The sequence below is a fragment of the Pristiophorus japonicus genome, chromosome 4 (genome assembly GCF_044704955.1).
Source record: "Pristiophorus japonicus isolate sPriJap1 chromosome 4, sPriJap1.hap1, whole genome shotgun sequence".
Classification (NCBI taxonomy): Eukaryota; Metazoa; Chordata; class Chondrichthyes; family Pristiophoridae; genus Pristiophorus; species Pristiophorus japonicus.
Window position 1 is genome coordinate 30,243,807 of NC_091980.1, and position 19,716 is coordinate 30,263,522.

Consider the following 19,716-nt stretch of genomic DNA (forward strand, 5'->3'; position numbering starts at 1 on the left):
ACTGGAAGGAAGATACATTTTATTTCATTTATCTTCTTTCACTTACTTCAAAAATATCTTATTACTGAGAGTACAGAACAATTTCGACTCTTGCAAGATTGTTGTTCAGGTCACTCATGATAAGCTGATGCAAGATGTGTAACTGCAAAATGTCACTGGTCCTTGTAATAAGTTCTTGCAGATGGAATTATTAACTGTGTGAGATGTTCTACCTAATGGCCCAGATAGTAACTGCTATAACTCTCCCAATTTTCTTTCTGATAAGACTTGACTTGAGTTGCTTGCAACAGGCTAGTGTATCATACACTATGCTGTTACAGTGCAGTGTTACAGTAGAGGGAAGTGACCGGGGCCCAGGAGAGGCGTGAGTTTGGGGGCAAGAGGAGGCGAGGGCCCGAGGGCAGTACGGGCCAGCTCACACTGCGGTATGTGCATGCGCTGGGTCCGTGCAGCTGAGCTGGTCTCCAATTAGTCTTGGGTAATCCTTGCCTCTGGACCAAGACCTAGTTCTGTCAAGCCCGTGTGGTGGCTGGTGTGCAACGGCCACTACAAGTTAAAAAAATCCACGCTCAGGCATCTTCCAGCCTTCAAGATGTAGTTCGGGATCTGGAATATTAGTTTGGGATCTGGAACATTGAAACACCTATGAACTCATCCCTTATTGGCGTGGAAGCAAGTCATTCTCTTTTCGAGGGACTGCCTATGATGATGATGCTGTTACTGAATAAAAAATTATTAATTTCCCTTTGTGGCTTTAGAGTCTTTCTCCTCCACAAATTTACTGCAGTAGCATCTGTCCAACTTGGTTATCTATTCGCGTTGGTCTAGCTCTTCGCATTTAGAATAGAATGGAAGAAAAAGGGAAGCTCTGTGAAGGCAAGTATGATGCTCAAGACAGACCAAAGACAGGAAATGTCAATTTAGAATCTGTGTTGGGCAGAGCATGTGGAAGAATCCCAGAAGCTGGCAGAATGAATGATGGGAGAGGAAACCTAAAGCTTGGGATGGAGCTGAGAACACAAGTAAAACAATTGGTCTTATTGCCATTTATTGTCCAAGTCTCATTCAGGAATTTAGGAATATGCTGGTCCACTACAGCCGAGAGATTATTAACAGGTGAATGCTTAAAGTGTTTATTTTATATTCCTCTGCCCAGTATTTTAATGGAGGCATAGCCAATTCAAAAGAAATACCTTCATTAGTATAAGTGAACTGAGGAATGTTATATGTATGTGTTTATTGCCAACAGTAATTTCCAGGGTTATATGATCAAGGTGAGTTAAGGTTTAGAAAAAAAAATAAACATAAGGAAAATTCTTAGTTTGAAGCTGTGCTTCACCCTCAAAAGCCTTTATGTGTGAGTCCAGTGAGTTTTACCAATTATTATGCTCTGGTTACTTCTCCTGTTGTATTGTTTTTTCCAAACATATTTTCCCCATTTCAACTGCGGTAATTAATAGGCCAGAATTAGCTGTAGCAGGGCATCTAACTGCATTTCCTGTTTACGAGAACAGTTGCACAGTGGTTATGTTTCTGGACTAGTACTCCAGAGGCCTGGACTAATGATCCAGAGACATGAGTTCAAATCCCCCCATGGCAGCCGGGGAATTTAAATTCAGTTAATTAAATAAATCTGAAATAAAAAAGCTCGTATCAGTAATGGTGACCATGAAACTATTGGATTGTCGTAAAAACCCAACTGGTTCACGAATGTCCTTCAGGTAAGGAAATATGCCGTCCTAACCTGGTCTGACCTATTTGTGACTCTAGATCCACAGCAATGTGGTTGACTCTTAACTGCCCTCTGAAATGGTCTAGCAAGCTACTCAGTTGTACACAACCACTACGAGAAACAATAATAAGAATAGAACCGGACGGACCATCCGTCATCGACCTCGGCACCAGCGTTAGACACGCCAATGGCAAACCCAGCCCAGTCGACCCAGCCAAGTCCTCCTCATGAACATCTGGGGACTTGTGCCAAAATTGGGAGAGCTGTCCCATAGACCAGTCATGCAACAACCTGACATAGTTATACTCACAGAATCATACCTTTCAGCCAATGTCCCAGACTCCTCCATCACCATCCCTGGTATGTCCTGTCCCATCAGTGGGACAGACCCACAAGAGGTGGTGGCACAGTGGTATACAGTCAGGAGGGAGTGGCCCTGGGAGTCCTCAACATTGACTCTGGACCCCATGAAGTCTCATGGCCTCAGGTCAAGCATGGGCAAGGAAACCACCTGCTGATTACCACCTACCGCCCTCCCTCAGCTGATGAATCAGTATTCCTCCATGTTGAACACCACTTGAAAGAAGCACTGAGGGTAGCACGGGCACAGAATGTATTCTGGGTGGGGGACTTCAATGCCCATCACCATGAGTGGCTCAGTAGCACCACTACTGACCAAGCCCTGAAGGACATAGCTGCCAGGCTGGGCCTGCAGTGGGTGGTGAGAGAACCGAGGGAAAAACCTACTTGACCTTGTCCGCACCTATCTACCTGTCGCAGATGCATCTGTCCATGAAAGCATTGGTACCAGTGACTGCTGCACAGTCATTTGGAGACGAAATCTTGTCTTCCCATTGAAGACACCCTCCATTGTGTTGTGTGGCACAACCACTGTGCTAAATAGGATAGATTCAGAACAGATCTAGCAGCTAAAACTGGGCATCTATGAGGTGCTGTGCGCCATCAGCAGCAGCAGAATTATATTCTACCACAATCTGTAACCTCATGGCCCAGTATTTCTACCCTCACTCTACCATTACCATCAAGCCAGGGGACTAACCCTAGTTCAATGAGGAGTGCAGAACATCATGCCAAGAGTAGCACCAGGTATACCTAAAAATGAGGTGCCGACCTGAGAAGCTACAACACAGGACCACATGCATGCTAAACAGCGGAAGCAGCATGCCATAGACAGGGCTAAGCGATCCCACAATCAACGGATTAGATCAAAGCCCTACAGCCTGACCACATCCAGTCATGAATGGTGGTGGGCAATTAAACAACTTAAGGGAGGAGGAAGAGGCTCCATGAACACCCCCATTCTCAATGTGGTGGAGCCTAGCACGCAAGTGCAAAAGAAAAGGCTGATGCATTTGCAACCATCTTCAGCCAGAAGTGCTAAGTGGACCTCCTGAGGTCCCACCATCACAGAAGCCAGTCTTCAGCCAATTCGATTCACACCACGTGATATCAAGAAATGGCTGAGCGCACTGGAAACAGCAAAGGCTATGGGCTCTGACAACATCACAGCTGTTGTGCTGAAGACTTGTGCTCCAGAACTAGCTCTGCCTCTAGCCAAGCTGTTCAGCTACAATACTGGCATCTAACCGACAATGTGGAAAACTGCCCAGGTACGTCCTGTCCACAAAAAGCAGGACAAATCCAATCCGGACACGTACCACCCCATCAGTCTACATTTAATCATCAGCAAAGTGATGGAAGGCATCGTCAGCAGTGCTATCAAGCAGCAATTACCCACCATTGACCTGCTCACCAATGCTCAATTTGGGTTCCACCAGGACCACTCGGCTCCAGACCTTGGTCCAAACCTGGACAAAAGAGCTGAATTCCAGAGGTGAGGTGAGAGTGATTGTCCTTGACATCAAGGCAGTATTTGACTGAGTGTGGCAGCAAGGATCTTTAGTAAAACTGAAATCAACAGAAATTAGGGGGAAAACTCTCCACTTGCTGGAGTCATACCTAGCACAAAGAAAGATGGCTGTGGTTGTTGGAGGTCAATCATCCCAGCCTCAGGACATCACTGCAGGAGCTTCTCAGGGCAGTGTCCTAGGCCCTACCATCTTCAGCTGTTTCATCAATGACCTTCCCTCCATCATAAGGTCAGAAGTGGGAATGTTCGCTGATGACTGCACAGTGTTCAGTGTCATTTGCAACTCTACAGATAATGAAACAGTCCATGCCAGCATGCAGCAAGACCTGGATGGCATCAGGCTTGGGCTGATAAGTGGCAAATAACATTCGCACCACACAAGTTGCCAGACAATGACCATCTCCAACAAGAGAGAGTCTAACTCCATCCCCTTGACATTCAATGGCATTATCATCACTGAATCCCCCACCATCAATATTCTGGGGTCACCATTGACCAGAAACTTAATTGGACCAGATACACAATAATGTTCCCTCGACACTGTCCCATCAAATATTTACAGGACAGGTACAGCACAGGTTAGATACAGAGGAAGGCTCCCTCTGCACTGTCCCATCAAACACACAAGAACAGATCAGAGGTTGGGTATTCTGCAATGAGTGTCTCACCTCCTGACTCCCCAAAGCCTTTCCATCATCCACAAGGCACAAGTCAAGAGTGTGATGGAATACTCTCCACTTGCCTGGATGAGTGCAGCTCCAACAACACTCAAGAAGCACAGGACAAAGCAGCTCGCTTGATTGGCACCTCATCCACCACCTTAAACACCACCCTCGCAACGTGTCTGCAGTGTGTACCATCTACAAGATGCATTGCAGCAACTCGCCAAGGCTTCTTCGTGCCAGCACTTCCCAAACCTGTGACCTCTACCACCTAGAATGACAAGAGCAACAGGTGCATGGGAACATCTTCATCTGCAAATTCCTCTCGAAGTTACACACCATCCTGTCTTGGAAATATTTTGCTATTCCTTCATCGTCGCTGAGTCAAAATCCTGGAACTCCCTCCCTAGCAGCACTGTGGGAGTACCTTCACCACAAGGACTGCAGTGGTTCAAGAAGGCAGCTCACCAACACCTTCTCAAGGGCAATTTGGGGATGGGCAATAAATGCTGGCCTTGCCAGCGACGCCCACATCCTGTGAATGAATAAAGGTTGCTGGAGCTAATCGTGACTTCATTTAAATTTTTCAACATATAATGTGAAAAATATATTTCAAAGCTATTTCAACTAATGAGTCAAGAATGAAGGAGCGAACACAGGGAGACGCCTTTTGATCATCGACTTTGTTAATATCATACCTATAATTGTTCACAAGGCTCTTCAGATATACTTAATTTTGTATGTTTTGCTTCAGAGCCTATCAAATTCCACAGTATAAATCATTTTACTGAACACACACTTTGATGCACATTTTCATTCCTTTCTTGCTCCATCTCCAGTACAAACCATAATTGCTCTTGCTTTGCTTGATTGCGTCTCTTTGCTGTTGATGAATGATATACTGCAGGCATATTAGGTGGCCAGCAATCAGAATGTTTCAGTTTTAAGTGTGTGAGCCTAATAAGTTTTGTCCCAATGCCTCTTTCAAGATCACTTCATTTTCATTTTGGCACAAGTCAGCTATGATAGAAAATAAGATTTAAAGGGGTCGAAATTAATTACACGCCAGTTTGGGGCTCAAACATTTGAAAGCTGGGAATCATAGCGCCAGGTGCGAATGCTTCCCAGCTTTCAAAAAATTGGCTTAAGCGCTCCTTCTTGGAGTGCTAAAGGATGCAGGCGGGGCGGAAACCTCGGCAGCATGCTGTGTTCAAAGGGCCCTTCCCTTGCTTAAAGAGAAGGACCATTGCTGCGGGCTCTGCAATTTAAAAGTGACCTACCTGGACCTCCAAGGGAGCAGCGATCCCGTGCGATCAGCCAGGCAGAGTGCCGGGTTCAATGGTCGAGGGCAGGAACCCGCAAAGAAAATGGCATCAACAAAGGTGTTTTTTTTTACTTACCTCGGCCACCTCGCCTATAATCATCAGCCCGGCAGTGGCCAACCGCCCGATCCACGCTTCCTGCAGCAGCCAGTGTTTTCGCCCAGTGCTGCTGCAGGGGGTGAAAGTGAATTTCGGGTCCGGGACGCTAACGATCTAATGGGAGGTGCAAATGCACTCAATTTCTCCCCCAAACACATTCTGAAGCTCCTTAGAGTACGCAAAAACTTACCTTAAGTTACCTGTCTGCCAAGATTTGGTACTGAAAGTTGGGTTCCCAATGCACGTGCATCGTGTTAGTGATGTAACGCACAGGTTATGCACATGCGTCATCACGCAAAGTGCATGATGTCATCGCTAACTTGATATGGCTGCATCTCCGGATCTACCTGAACATAAGAACATAAGAACATAAGAATTAGGAACAGGAGTAGGCCATCTAGCCCCTCGAGCCCGCTCCGCCATTCAATAAGATCATGGCTGATCTGGTCATGGACTCAGCTCCACTTACCCGCCCTCTCCCCGTAACCCTTAATTCTCTTATTGGTTAAAAATCTATCTATCTTTGACTTGAAAACATTCAATGAGCTAGCCTTAACTGCTTCCTTGGGCAGAGAATTCCACAGATTCACAACCCTCTGGGAGAAGAAATTGTTTCTCAACTCGGTTTTAAATTGGCTCCTCCGTATTTTGAGGCTGTGCCCCCTAGTTCTAGTCTCCCCTACCAATGGAAACAACCTCTCTGCCTCTATCTTGTCTATCCCTTTCATGATTTTAAATGTTTCTATAAGATCACCCTTCATCCTTCTGAACTCCAAGGAGTAAAGACCCAGTCTACTCAATCTATCATCTTAAGGTAACCCCCTCATTTCTGGAATCAGCCTAGTGAATCGTCTCTGTACCCCTTCCAAAGCTAGTATATCCTTCCTTAAGTAAGGTGACCAAAACTGCACGCAGTACTCCAGGTGCGGCCTTACCAATACCTTATACAGTTGCAGCAAGACCTCCCTGCTTTTGTACTCCATCCCTCTCGCAATGAAGGCCAACATTCCATTTGCCTTCCTGATTACCTGCTACACCTGCAAACTAACCTTTTGGGATTCATGCACAAGGACCCCCAGGTCCCTCTGCACCACAGCATGTTGTAATTTCTCCCCATTCAAATAATATTCCCTTTTACTGTTTTTTTCCCCAAGGTGGATGACCTCACACTTTCCGACATTGTATTCCATCTGCCAAACCTTAGCCCATTTGCTTAACCTATCCAAATCTCCTTGCAGCCTCTCTGAGTCCTCCACACAACCCGCTTTCCCACTAATTTTAGTGTCATCTGCAAATTTTGTTGCACTACACTCTGTCCCCTCTTCTAGGTCATCTATGTATATTGTAAACAGTTGTGGTCCCAGCACTGATCCCTGTGGCACACCACTAACCACTGATTTCCAACCGGAAAAGGACCCATTTATCCCGACTCTCTGCTTTCTGCTCGCCAGCCAATTCTCTATCCATGCTAATACATTTCCTCTGACTCCGCGTACCTTTATCTTCTGCAGTAATCTTTTGTGTGGAACCTTATCGAATGCCTTTTGGAAATCTAAATACACCACATCCATCGGTACATCTCTATCCACCATGCTCGTTATATCCTCAAAGAATTCCAGTAAGTTAGTTAAACACGATTTCCCCTTCATGAATCCATGCTGCGTCTGCTTGATTGCACTATTCCTATCTAGATGTCCCGCTATTTCTTCCTTAATAATAGTTTCAAGCATTTTCCCCACTACAGATGTTAAACTAACCGGCCTATAGTTACTTCCCTCTTTTGCTGTCCAGAACTGATGTAGTTAAAGAGACCCACGTTGTCACTTTATTTGAGTAATAACAAAAATAGCTGTTGGTTCAGGTTCAATACCATTATTTCTTCAGTCAGTATGCAGAGCATCTACAAGCAAAATAGATTAAACAGATACAAGTGTAGATACACACGTCACGATTCCCTTGCTGCACTAATTTTTCTAAGCACAAAATGTCTGTTTTTATATGATTTTTGCCCCCTTACTAAACTCGAATCTGCTTCTTCCCCCTTGTTTGGATTCCTTCTGTCACCTGACTTAACATGGCACCTCCCCTTCAGTAAGCTTCACGTGGTATCCAGGCTGAACCAAGGCCCAAGCTCCAAGTTACGCACCATCCCTTATCTCGTTTGTTCCCAATACCCAATCAGCCTGCTTTTCTGTGTGAACAATGGAGTCTTACTTAGTACACTGTCTGCAGCTGCCTGTCCAATCTGGTTTCCCATGCAACTGTCATAAAAAGATCTTCTTTGGCAAGTTTTTCCAAGGTTCAGGCACAGTACTTCAATTAAGTTTCTGTTATTATCAAGCTTACATACAAGCTTATATGTCATTCCTTTATCGTTTACTAAGTTAACTTTTAATCTCCCAGCAAGCTCTCTGCTAAGCGAATTCATTTGCCTCATAAGTTCATTATAATTATCTATGTGAATATATAAAGAAAATACGTGTTAATAAACAAATGCACGCTATCTTTTAGTGTTAAGGAGATATTTCACAACTATCAAGAAAAATATATACTAGTGAGGAGGAAAGGGTGTAAGAGAAAAGATAGCCATCCGTGGCTAACTAAAGAAATAAAGGACGGTATCCAATTAAAAACAAGGACATACAAAGTGGCCAAAACTAGAGGGAGGACAGAAGACTGGGAAGCTTTTAAAAGCCAGCAAAGAATGACTAAAAAAATTAAGAAAGTGAAGAAAGACTATGAAAGTAAACAAGCACAAAATATAAAAACAGATAGCAAGAGTTTCTATAGGTATATAAAAAAGAACAGAGTGGCTAAAGTAAATGTTGGTCCCTTAGAGGACGAGACCGGGGAATTAGTAATGGGGAACATGGAGATGGCAGAAACTCTGAACAAATATTTTGTATCAGTCTTTACGGTAGAGGACACTAACAATATTCCAACAGTGGATAGTCAAGGGGCTACAGGGGAGAGGAACTTAACACAAGCACAATCACTAAGGAGGTGGTATTCAGTAAGATAATGGGACTAAAGGCAGATAAACCCCCAGGACCTGATGGCTTGCATCCTAGGGTCTTCAGAGAAGTAACGGCAGGGATTATGGATGCTTTGGTTGTAATTTACCAAATTTCCCTGGATTCCGGGGAGGTCCCAGCAGATTGGAAAACTGCAAATGTAACGCCCCTATTTTAAAAAGGAGGCAGACAAAAAGCAGGAAACTGTAGACCAGTTAGTCTAACATCTGTGGTTGGGAAGATGTTGGAGTCCATTATTAAAGAAGTAGTAGCAGTGCATTTGGAAAAGCAAAATTCGGTCAGGCAGAGTCAGCATGGATTTATGAAGGGGAAGTCATGTTTGACAAATTTGCTGGAATTCTTTGAGGATGTAACGAACAGGGTGGATAAAGGGGAACCAGTGGATGTGGTGTATTTGGACTTCCAGAAGGCATTTGACAAGGTGCCACATAAAAGGTTACTGCACAAGATAAAAGTTCATGGGGTTGGGGGTAATATATTAGCATGCAAGAGGATTGGCTAATTAACAGAAAACAGAGAGTCGGGATAAATGGTTCATTCTCTGGTTGGCAACCAGTAACTATCCATGTTATATCTTATTTGTTGGACAAAAACTTGCTGCCAACTATGTTCTTGGTGCTTACTAGGCTTTTTGCTACTGGTGAATCTCCATCGTTCCTCCCACAACAGCCAGACAAGCACACACCACAGCCACACACACTTTCACTGCCTCTGAGCTCCCTCTCTCTCTGTCTCCTCTTCTGCGCATGTCATGATGACCCTTGACCTCCTGAATCGTGGGAATCGAGCGTTGCCATGCCATTGCTAAGGACGGCGACACTTAACGGCAGAAGGTCAAAAAAATGTAACACTACTGCCCATTTCATATTGCTTGCGGTAACGCCCATTTTCAAAAATGGAGACTAGGTGCTTTGTAAATGGGCGAGAAGGAAGCCGGCGATCTGAAAACCCTTTTTTTTTACCTCCCACGCCGATAATAAGCTCAAAAGTGGATGTTCTAGCCTTCTGCCTCTTCCTTCTCCCTGTTTCTACATGTCCCATGTTCCAACATGTCCCACTTTTTTAATTTTTGTAATCTGCACCTTATTTACCGATCAAGGGCCCTCAATTCTCTCGCTAGCTCTCTATCTTTTCTCATATTTTCTATGCCCCTCATCGATTTCCTCACATCACATGTGAGTCAGAATCCTCACAGTGATACCAACCCTCCATTATGCTTTAGAGACATGGACTATGTACAGCAACACCTCAAAGCACTGGAGAAGTACCACCAATGCTGTCTCCGCAAGACCATGCAAATCCATTGGCATGATAGGTGCACCAACATCAGTGTTCTCGCTCAGGCCAACACCCACAGCATCGAAGCATTGATCACGCTCGATTAGCTCCAATGGATGGGCCACATCATCCACATGCCCGATACTGGACTCCCAAAACAAGCGCTCTACTCAGAGCACTGATACGGCAAGCGAGTCCCAGATGGGCAGAGGAATCATTTCAAGGACACCCTCAAAGCCTCCTTGAAAAAGTGCAACATCCCCACCGACACCCGGGAATCCCTAACCCAAGACCACTCAAAGTGGAGGAGAAGCATCCGGGAAGGTGCCGAACACCTCGCGTCTCTTTACGGGGAGCAAGCGGAAGCCAAGCGCAAACAGCGGAAGGAGTACACGACAACCCAAGCACCCCACCCATCCCTTCAACCACCGTTTGCCCCACCTGTGGGACCTGCATTGGGCTCATCAGTTACCTGAGAACTCATATTAGTGTGGAAGCAAATCATGCTCGACTCCGGGGGAACTGCCGAAGAAGAAGAATGGCCAGGATCCCTAATGCTATTGTCTGGGCTATCCCAAATCCCGTCTGGAACAATCTAGCCCAAAGGTGTAGCTCTAAACTAGTGGCTAATTCCCACCATTAATGATTTCCTGTTCTTTCGGCTAGATTTTTGGTTTATGGCTACCATTCTTAGACCTAACTTTCGGCCTTCACGCATCGGTAAAGTCGGCATTGCACGAGGATTTGCGGCGCAAACCGCGAGTTTTGGCAAGTTTAGTCCGGGGCCGGTAGCGTTGCGAGAGAGACCTTGGGAGGGGGGAAAAAACAAAAAAAATTGCAATAAACATTAACAAAACGTTCACAAAACCCTTACCTACTAAAATGCTGAAAAATAATGAAAAAATAAAAACTTTAACTCACCCTTTTGTAAGTCTTCATATTTACTGCTCCTGGCAGGGCTGCAAACCTGTCGGTATTCTGGGTGTGGCGGAGTCTGCCGCAAGTACGACAGTAACGCATTGTTTTATGTTGGCGTATCTCTCCCCGGCAGTACGGGGAAGCGCCACCACAAAGTGGTGCCCGAGGATCCCGCCGACTGGGTTTTTGCTGCGGTCGCAAAGTCGTCAAAAATCCAACGCTATGGCCCCAAGTTTCCACATGATTTGCTCCTGATTTTTAGGAGCAACTGGTGGAGAACGGAGTATCTTAGAAATCGGAATTCTCCACATTTAAGTTTTCTGCAGTTCTAGTCAGGTAGAACAGTTTCACTTTTGAACAGAATTTTTTTTTCAAAAGGGGGCGTGTCCGGCCACTGACGCCTGATTTGAAAGTTTCCACAGTGAAAACGTACTCCAAACTAACTTAGAATGGAGCAAGTGAAGATTTTTGTAGGCTTGAAAAAACTTTGTCTACACATGAAAAAATCAGGCGCAGGTTACAAATTAGGCGTCGGGAACGAGGTGGGGGGAGGGGGGGGGGAAGGGAAGTCATTACATTCTACAATAAATCCTTAGTTATACTTATACAAATATTATACAAATAAATCCAACCTGAATAAAAATTTATAAGCAAAGAAAAGATTAAATAAACCATGTTCCTACCTGTGTGAAAGTGCTTCAGGCAGGCCTTTCAGGCAGCGGTTTGCCGTCGGGACCGACCGATGGCAGGGGGGCGTGAGGCAGGAAGAAGGCTGCAGGAAGCCTCATTACTTGAGGCAGCCATTCCCGACGGCGGGGGGGGGAGGCAGGGAGAAAGCTGGAAGAAGCCTCAGTGCTGATCATGGAAGGGCAATGTGGTTTTATTAAAAAATGTTAAAAATTGAACAGCTACAAAGAATTTGAATAGTCTCAAACAAGTGCATGTGTCCCGGTTATCACAGTCTATCTTTAATTACAGAATGCACTCCCTCACCCTCACACACAGAAATATCAAGAAAATTAAAATACAAGCCTTTGCAAGGGTTCAATAAACAAATTTTCACTTTTTCTGCAGCACTTTTTAAAATGGCCGAGTGCCAATGTTTCCTTCACACTGCGCGTGCGCGAACGCTCCAACGCGCACGCGCAGCGTTGCCGGCACGAAAAAAACTCATTTAAATGGTACCCGCCCCCTCCTACTTACAAAATTGGCGCGAGTGGTAGGCTCCGCCCCCTGGGCGCCGGGCCAAGCAGACATCGAGCTGCAAAGCGCTCGAGAATAGCGCGTTTTTTTTCAGGCGCCGTTTTCGGCGCGAAAAACGGGCGCCCAGCTCGGAGGGGCGCCTGTTTTGCCGCGTGTGGAAACTTGAGGCCTATATCTCTATTTGTCTGTATCATTTGAACTATGTGTTTCTGGGATGTCTTAGTTCTCTTAATTATAGCCTTTAAAGCCAGAGATAGGGGAGGTATGTAGTATCCCATTTGCGAAATGACTCGAATGACTTCATCTTCCAGAGGCATTTTCATCTGCACATAAGTGGCGTTATGAGGCCTACCCATCCACACCCAGCCAGCCTCTCAATCTGGCTGGTTGTAGACAGGAGTCCGAGGCCTCATATTCAAATTATGCCCTTTAAAGTCGGCAGGGCCTTTGGAAAACCGGCCACCCAGTTTTGCTGCCCATCTCGGTGGTCTCCGCCATAACCTGCCTACCTGTGGAAAGTTCCAGCCATTATATTTGTATCCCACCTATTTCTGGTACTTGCACCCTCTAGCTACTTTCATTTCTGGTTCCATACGGACTGACCAGGCTTGTTACACAGTTATATATTCTCTCTGGTTGTTGTTTAGCACTGGTAGAGATCAGCAGTAGTACAATGACTATCCACATTCTGTTCCTTTTGAAATAAAATCAAATGCAGCATTTATTCTCCATCTAGTTATCTGACCTATTTTTCTTGTACAGATTACACTGATCTCCATGGTACCACATATTGAGGCTTCTTCTCTCGATTCTGAATGGCCAACTTAAGGTTTGTTTCTCCCAATTTGTCCATGACTTCATACAGACCTTTCCAATTAGCCTCCCAGTACCCAACCACCCCTCCCCCTTTTTTAAAATAGATATAAGCATCATTTGATCGCCAATTAAGTGGTCAATGCAACGAGTGGGGTGATTGTCCCTGGTGGTGTAACTTTCCTGTTTCTATCTTGCATCCTAAGTGGGGCATTCCATAATAATAATAACTTTTATTTATATAGTGCCTTTAACGCAGTAAAACGCCTCAAGGCGCTTCACAACGGTGTTACAGACAAACAGATAAATTTGACACCGAGCCACAGAAGAAATTAAGGCAGATGATCAAAAGCTTGTTTAAAGAGGTAGGTTTTAACGAGCGTTTTAAAGGAGGAAAGAGAGGTAGAGAGGTGGAGCGGTTTAGGGAGGGAGTTCCAGAGCTTAGGGCCCAGGCAACTGAAGGCACGGCCACCGATGGTTGAGCAGTTATAATGAGGGATGTTCAAGAGGCCAGAATTTGAGGAGTGCAGACATCTTGTGGGATTGTGAGGCTGAAAAAGATTACAGAGATAGGGAGGGGCAAGTCCATGGAGTGATTTGTAAACAAGGATGATAATTTTGAAATCGAGGTGTTGTTTAACTGGGAGCCAATGTAGGTCATAAAACACAGGGGTGATGGGTGATCGTGACTTAGTGTGGGTTAGTACACAGGGTGCTGAGGTTTGGATGACTTCAGGTTTACGTAGTGTGGAATGTGGAAGGCCGGCCAGGAGTGAGTTGTAGTAGTCAAGTCTAGAGGTAACTAAAGCATGAATGAGGGTTTCAGCAGTAGAAGAGCTGAGGCAGGGGTGGAGGCGGGCAATGATACGGAGGTGGAAAAAGGTGCTTTTAGTTATGCTGCAGATATGTGGCTGGAACTCATTTAATTAGTTAAATTAATTACCATTCTGACTCATTCATGAGCCCTGAAGGAACTTTACTGTCAAATACAATATTCTGATAATATCTTTAAAACAAATATCAAATGTTCCCACTTGGTCCAAGTTATTAACACATTTGGTTTATTTTAGAGGATCTCTTCTATTTTGCCTGAGTCCATTTTGTCAGTTCAAAATGATCCCAAATCTAAACAGCAGTATTGTTAGTCTGACAGGTTTTGTCAATGTTGAATTTTATTTCCCCAAACCTTTCTTCCAGGAACCACTTAGACTGCTCTCAACCAATTTATTTTAATGAAAAATGAATTAACACCTTTGAACTTCAGTGGTTTTCACTTCTCCTATCACTTGTCTTATCAAATTATCTTATCAGTTCCAATTTCAGAAACGAGTGATGTGCATACTTGATGGTTTTACACGGTGTTTTAACAGGAGAGACAGAAGTGCTCACAATCATTTTGAAGGTAACTTCCATATCTCCACTTCTCAAACACCCTTAATCAGAAGGTAACAAATAACTCTGAATGGGGTAAGTCCAAGTGTTTGAAAAGCAAGTCCAAATCATCACAATGCTGTGATTTTTGAAGACTACAGATAAATTCTTAAATTCTTCGAACTGCTAGATCTATATTCATGCGGTCTGAAAAGCCATGGTCACCTGTTTAAAAGAAAAGAAAGCATAGAATCCATTGTGCCTCTGCTTAGGAGCCCAAGGGGTTAATTTGTCAATTCATTCATCCCTTCTGCAGTGTTGGGAAATATTATGTCCTAGGATGCTCTGATAATGACTCCACGAGGCAATGTGTTGAACTTGAACTGTAGTGACCTTAGTCCTTCATTGATAACTCCAGAGTGAGGATCACACCTGGTGGCCTGCCTTTTATACTAGGCCTGGCACACCTGTACAGGTAACCTGCATGTCTCCCACTGCAGTGCCCTCTGGTGGCACACCTTGTAATAGTACAAACAGTAACCATGCAGGATACATGACATCACTCTTCCCCCAAGCCTTTAGTGCAAATTGCCTTCATGCGTTGACAGTGCTCTGGGCTTAGCTCTATCTGGTTGACTCTTGGAGGGTCGTTTCCATCATGGCTGAGTAGGTGGTGTTTCGTTGGCAGTGGAGGTGCTGGTGGTTTCTGTTTGTGCGTTAATGACCACTCCATTCTCTCCCCCCCACATATAGATTATGCTGGTGGCTCATTATATTCATATACATTCAAGTCCAGAAAAAAACATTTGCATTTACATCATTACATTTGTGGTATAGTTGTGAGGCAAGTACATTTGACTGGTGAGGTACATACTTGATATATACTTGGAATCAGTACTGGTGTGTGAGGACAAGCTAGTACCAGAACTGCTGGATTGTATCCAGGCAGTCTGGTGGCGGCGCGGTGCCCAGTGCTGGCAGTGGGAACCCATTTGGCTCAAGTTGCCTGCTCTCGGGGCCTTTGCCGTTGCTCCTAGCATCGGGCAGGTTCACAGATGCCTGTGACCTCCCTCTTCTCTCCTTGTGCCCCGGGTCACTGGTGCTCCCTGAGGAGCAGTCGTCTAGCAGTGCATAGGGAACTGCTGACTCACTTGCCTGGGCGTTATTTGGTTTGGGATCCTGGCTGGTCCCGGTCGCATTTGGGAGAACCGTTACGGGTCACCCTTCGTTCCCAGGTGTAGCCTTGGTGGCGATAGGGTCTGGGGGCTATGCCTTAGCACAGTTTGCTCTTTCAGGCTCGTGGCGGTTGGTGCCATCGGGTGTCTGAGAGGTGGAGCCGATCGGGGGCAGGGTATCGATACCAGTGCCGTGGTCCTCCTGGAATCGCTTGCTCTGCAGCTTTTATGTATTGGCTGCTTGTGGCCACTCTCCATGGTGCATAACTCTGGTCCCAGGGACGCAGGCTACTACATTGGGTAGCTCGCTGGACCTGTGTGCTCCCGATGGGTGTCTGCCCGCTGCATTGACTATATGCAGTTGAAATCCTACACCGCACAACGTTTCATTACTCATTGTAAATAACCTGTAGCTCCTATCACGATCGCGTTGACTTTTTTTGCTTATTGCATGTACATAATTCTGATCAGCAATTATACATTTTACATCTAACTCACAGTTGTTCTTACATTGAGGGTGTGGAACTGTCCCATTAATTATGGTGGGTTGCAGGCCTCCTTTAAGAGAGCCTTGCTATCTTTTCCCCAACCCTCTTCTTCGTTTGGTGCCACATGTTGCTCCATCAGCGCTGCACCTCGTGGTCTGGCTGCCGCCATCTTTTTCTTCAGCGCATCACCTCGTAGTTCGGGCTCCATCTTTCCTCCATCCACAATGTCGACTGTGGTAATCCTCTTATCCCGGGTTCTGCCACTGAAGCTGGGAAGTCGCCTTTGGATCCGATTTTCTTCCTCCGGAGTCTTGCCACTGGAGCCTGGAAGGTGCGTTCGGGTCGTCTCAGCTGGATCATCTCCACACAGTCGTGCTGAGTGGTCTGTGCCTTGGGTGCTGTGCCGGGTCCACCCTCAGGTGAGGGCTTGCTTTGCCTCTGAGCGCGGAGGACGTCGATCGCTGGAGGGATGAAATCTTCCCAACTCCAATGGATCTTCTCCATCCACCTTCTTCCGAGTAGCGTTAGTCCATCATCTGCAACAATCCACAGAGCTAACCTGTACACCGCGCCATCATGGAGTACCTTTACATCTGCACCACCAAGGACTGGGATAAGTTCATCGGTGTAGGTGCGCAGCTTTGCCTGAACCGGGACCAACTTGGGTCGTTCAGCTTGATAGTCCCATAGCCTCTCAAAGGCTTCTTGATTCATTACTGATTGGCTCACCCCCATGTCCACTTCCATGAAGACTGGAACGCCATTTATCTCGACCTCCATCCTCAATGGGGAACACTTGGTGGTGCAGGTAAACATGCCATATATCTCATCGTGGGGCTGAGCTGCCTCTCTGGCTATCGTTTCATAATCCGCACTGGATTCATGGCCATCTGCAGACTCTTCATCAACACAGTGAGTCATATTTATTTTACACATTCGCTGGAGATGGCCCTTTGTGTTGCAACCTTTGCATACATAGTCTTTAAAGCGGCACTGGTGAGCCCTGTGATTACCTCCACAATGCCAGCATGGAGCTACTCGATTAGCCCCCTTCGGCGGACTCTGAGTTAAGCGACTCAGGGGCCTGTTCTCTCTTCCCTGAGAAGGTTGACATTCTACAGTCCAGCCTCTAAAAGGCGTCACTCAGTACTTGCCGGGTTTGAGTCCTGAGGATGAGTCATCTGCCTAGAGCCGCAGGTCGAAGTCATGAATGCCTGGCTCACCTTCTGCAGTGTGACTGTGGTATCCGCCGACAGTAGCTTATGAAGAAAGCCCTCATGGCTGATTCCAATGACAAAGATATCCTGCAGCGCTTCGCTGAGGTGGTTGCTGAAATCACATGGTGCCGCCAGCCTCCTGAGGTCTGCAGCATATTTTGTGATTTCCTGGCCTTTGGGCTGTTGGTGGGTGTAAAGCCAATGTCTGGCTGTGAGGATGCTCTCTTTGGGCTTGAGTTATTCTTGGATCAGCGTTACAAACTCCTCGTACTTCTTGGTCGTTGTCTTCGCCGGTGCCAGCAAGTCCCTGACGAGGTCATAGACAGTGGGCCCACAACTGGTTAGCAGGATAGCTATGCGCTTATCAGCCAATGTGGCTGGATTGTCGCCTGCCAGGTTGTTTGCTGTGAAGAGATGGTCGAGCCTCTCCACAAAGGTGTCCCAATCATCCCCATCGGTGAACTGCTGCAATATACCAAGGGTAGCCATTTTCGCGTGAAGGTCCGTAATCTCGTCGCCAATTGTTATGTCTTTAGATATTCTGATAATGACTCCACAAGGCAATGTATTGTACTTGAATTGTCGTGACCTTAGTCCTTTATTGATAACTCCAGAATGAGGATCACACCTGGTGGCCTGCCTTTTCTACTAGGCCAGGCACACCTGTACAAGTAACCTACAAGTCTCCCACTGAGGTGCCCTCTGGTGGCACATCTTGTAATAGTACAAACAGTAACCATGTAGGATACATGACAGGAAATATCCACTTAAAATTAAGAAACTTCAATTTAGTAATGTCTAATATATAAAATTTCATTCGGCAATATAAGATTTGTTGTGTGCTGAGTTTATTTTAAAAAAACAGCTGTCAGCGGAGTGGTTTAACTTCTTTGAAGGTTTATAAGAAGGTGGAGCAAATATTGTCAGAAGCATGCAATTGTGTCACTTCACGTAAATTTAACAAAAACTTTCCTGAACGAAATAGAACCTTTTCCAAGTCTTTGTGGTTTGGAGTCAATCATGATAGCATGTCTCAGACTTGCAGTAATGAAATTAAGAAGACCGTGCCTTGTAAACGTTCAAATTAATTTAAATCGAGAGCGTATGTTTCTAATTTAAACTGCACCTGTAATCCAATTAAAACAAAGTGTTTCAAGAAGTTCAATTCATTTTCTACTAGACTCAATAGCATCACAGCTGAAGGTTATCTTTTGTAAAACAAGCTCTTTGGTGCATTTCACAGCTGCGTAAATTGTAATCAAAATAAATCCATCCTGCATCTTTAACTTAAAATGTAATTTAAAGTTTTAATTTTAATTCTGGGGGCACAATCTTAAATTGAAATGAACATACTCAATCAACCACATTCATGCAACTTAAAAATATTGATCCCTCTCATGGGTTATGAACTTCAAGAGTGTCCATTTTTTTCCGTGATATTTACACAGTTTAAACCAGTTCAAAAACTAAATGCATGCCTGAAGTATCTCACAAATCATACACGTGTATACATACATCAATTTTTAAAAATTCAATCACGGGATGTGGGCATCACTGGGAAGGTCAGCATTAATTGCCCTTGAGAAGGTGGTGGTGAGTCTGCAGTAACAGCTTAGTACAACTCACTGGCATGCCAGGCCATTTTAGAAGGTTATTAAGATTCAACCTCTATGGGTCTGGAGTCACATATAGACCAGATCAGGCAAGGATGGCATATTTCCTTCCCTAAAGGACTTTAGTGCACCAGATGAATCTTTAAGACAACCTGGTAGTTATTTACTGGCACTAGCTTTTGTTTAATTAACTGCATTGAAATTCAGCAATAGCCGTGGTGGGATTTGAACTCACATCCCCGGAGCATTAATCCAGACCTCTGGATTACTAGTCTAGTAGCATAGCCAGTATGCTATCATATCCCTAACATTAAACAAACTTAAAATGGCACACGCTTGTAGGAAAAACAATAATTAAAAATTATTAATACTTCCAACATCCATGACAAGACTACAAAGGGCGAACCTTAAATTAAATATTACATTGAGGCTGGAAGCCTCTTTTCCCCTGTTCATTTTGAATTTAAGTGCCATTGGATTTGTTTCACAAAATTCAGGAAACCCGGCAGTTAAACCAAGCTGGGGACTGCTGCATCCAGGAAATAAGTGGTTTTATACCTGTTATGTATGTAAACCTGTAATTACCAGGTCTAACCACCAGAGAGCTTATCCCCTGGAGTCCCAAGAGATCCCACAATCCCTTGGGAGCACCTGTATATGAGGAGGCCTCACAGGCTGGAGAGGCACTCTGCGATCTGTAATAAAGGACTACGGTCACACTTATTTTGAGCTTGCAGTATCTAGTCTGACACTTTATCCAAGACTTAACAACTGGCGACGAGATACAGATGACGAACCCCAACGCAAAATGCAGAGAACTGTGGGCATCCTGGAGAAATTTTCAGAGAGAGATGATTGGGAAATGACTTGACCAATTCGTGGAGTGACTTGACCAATAC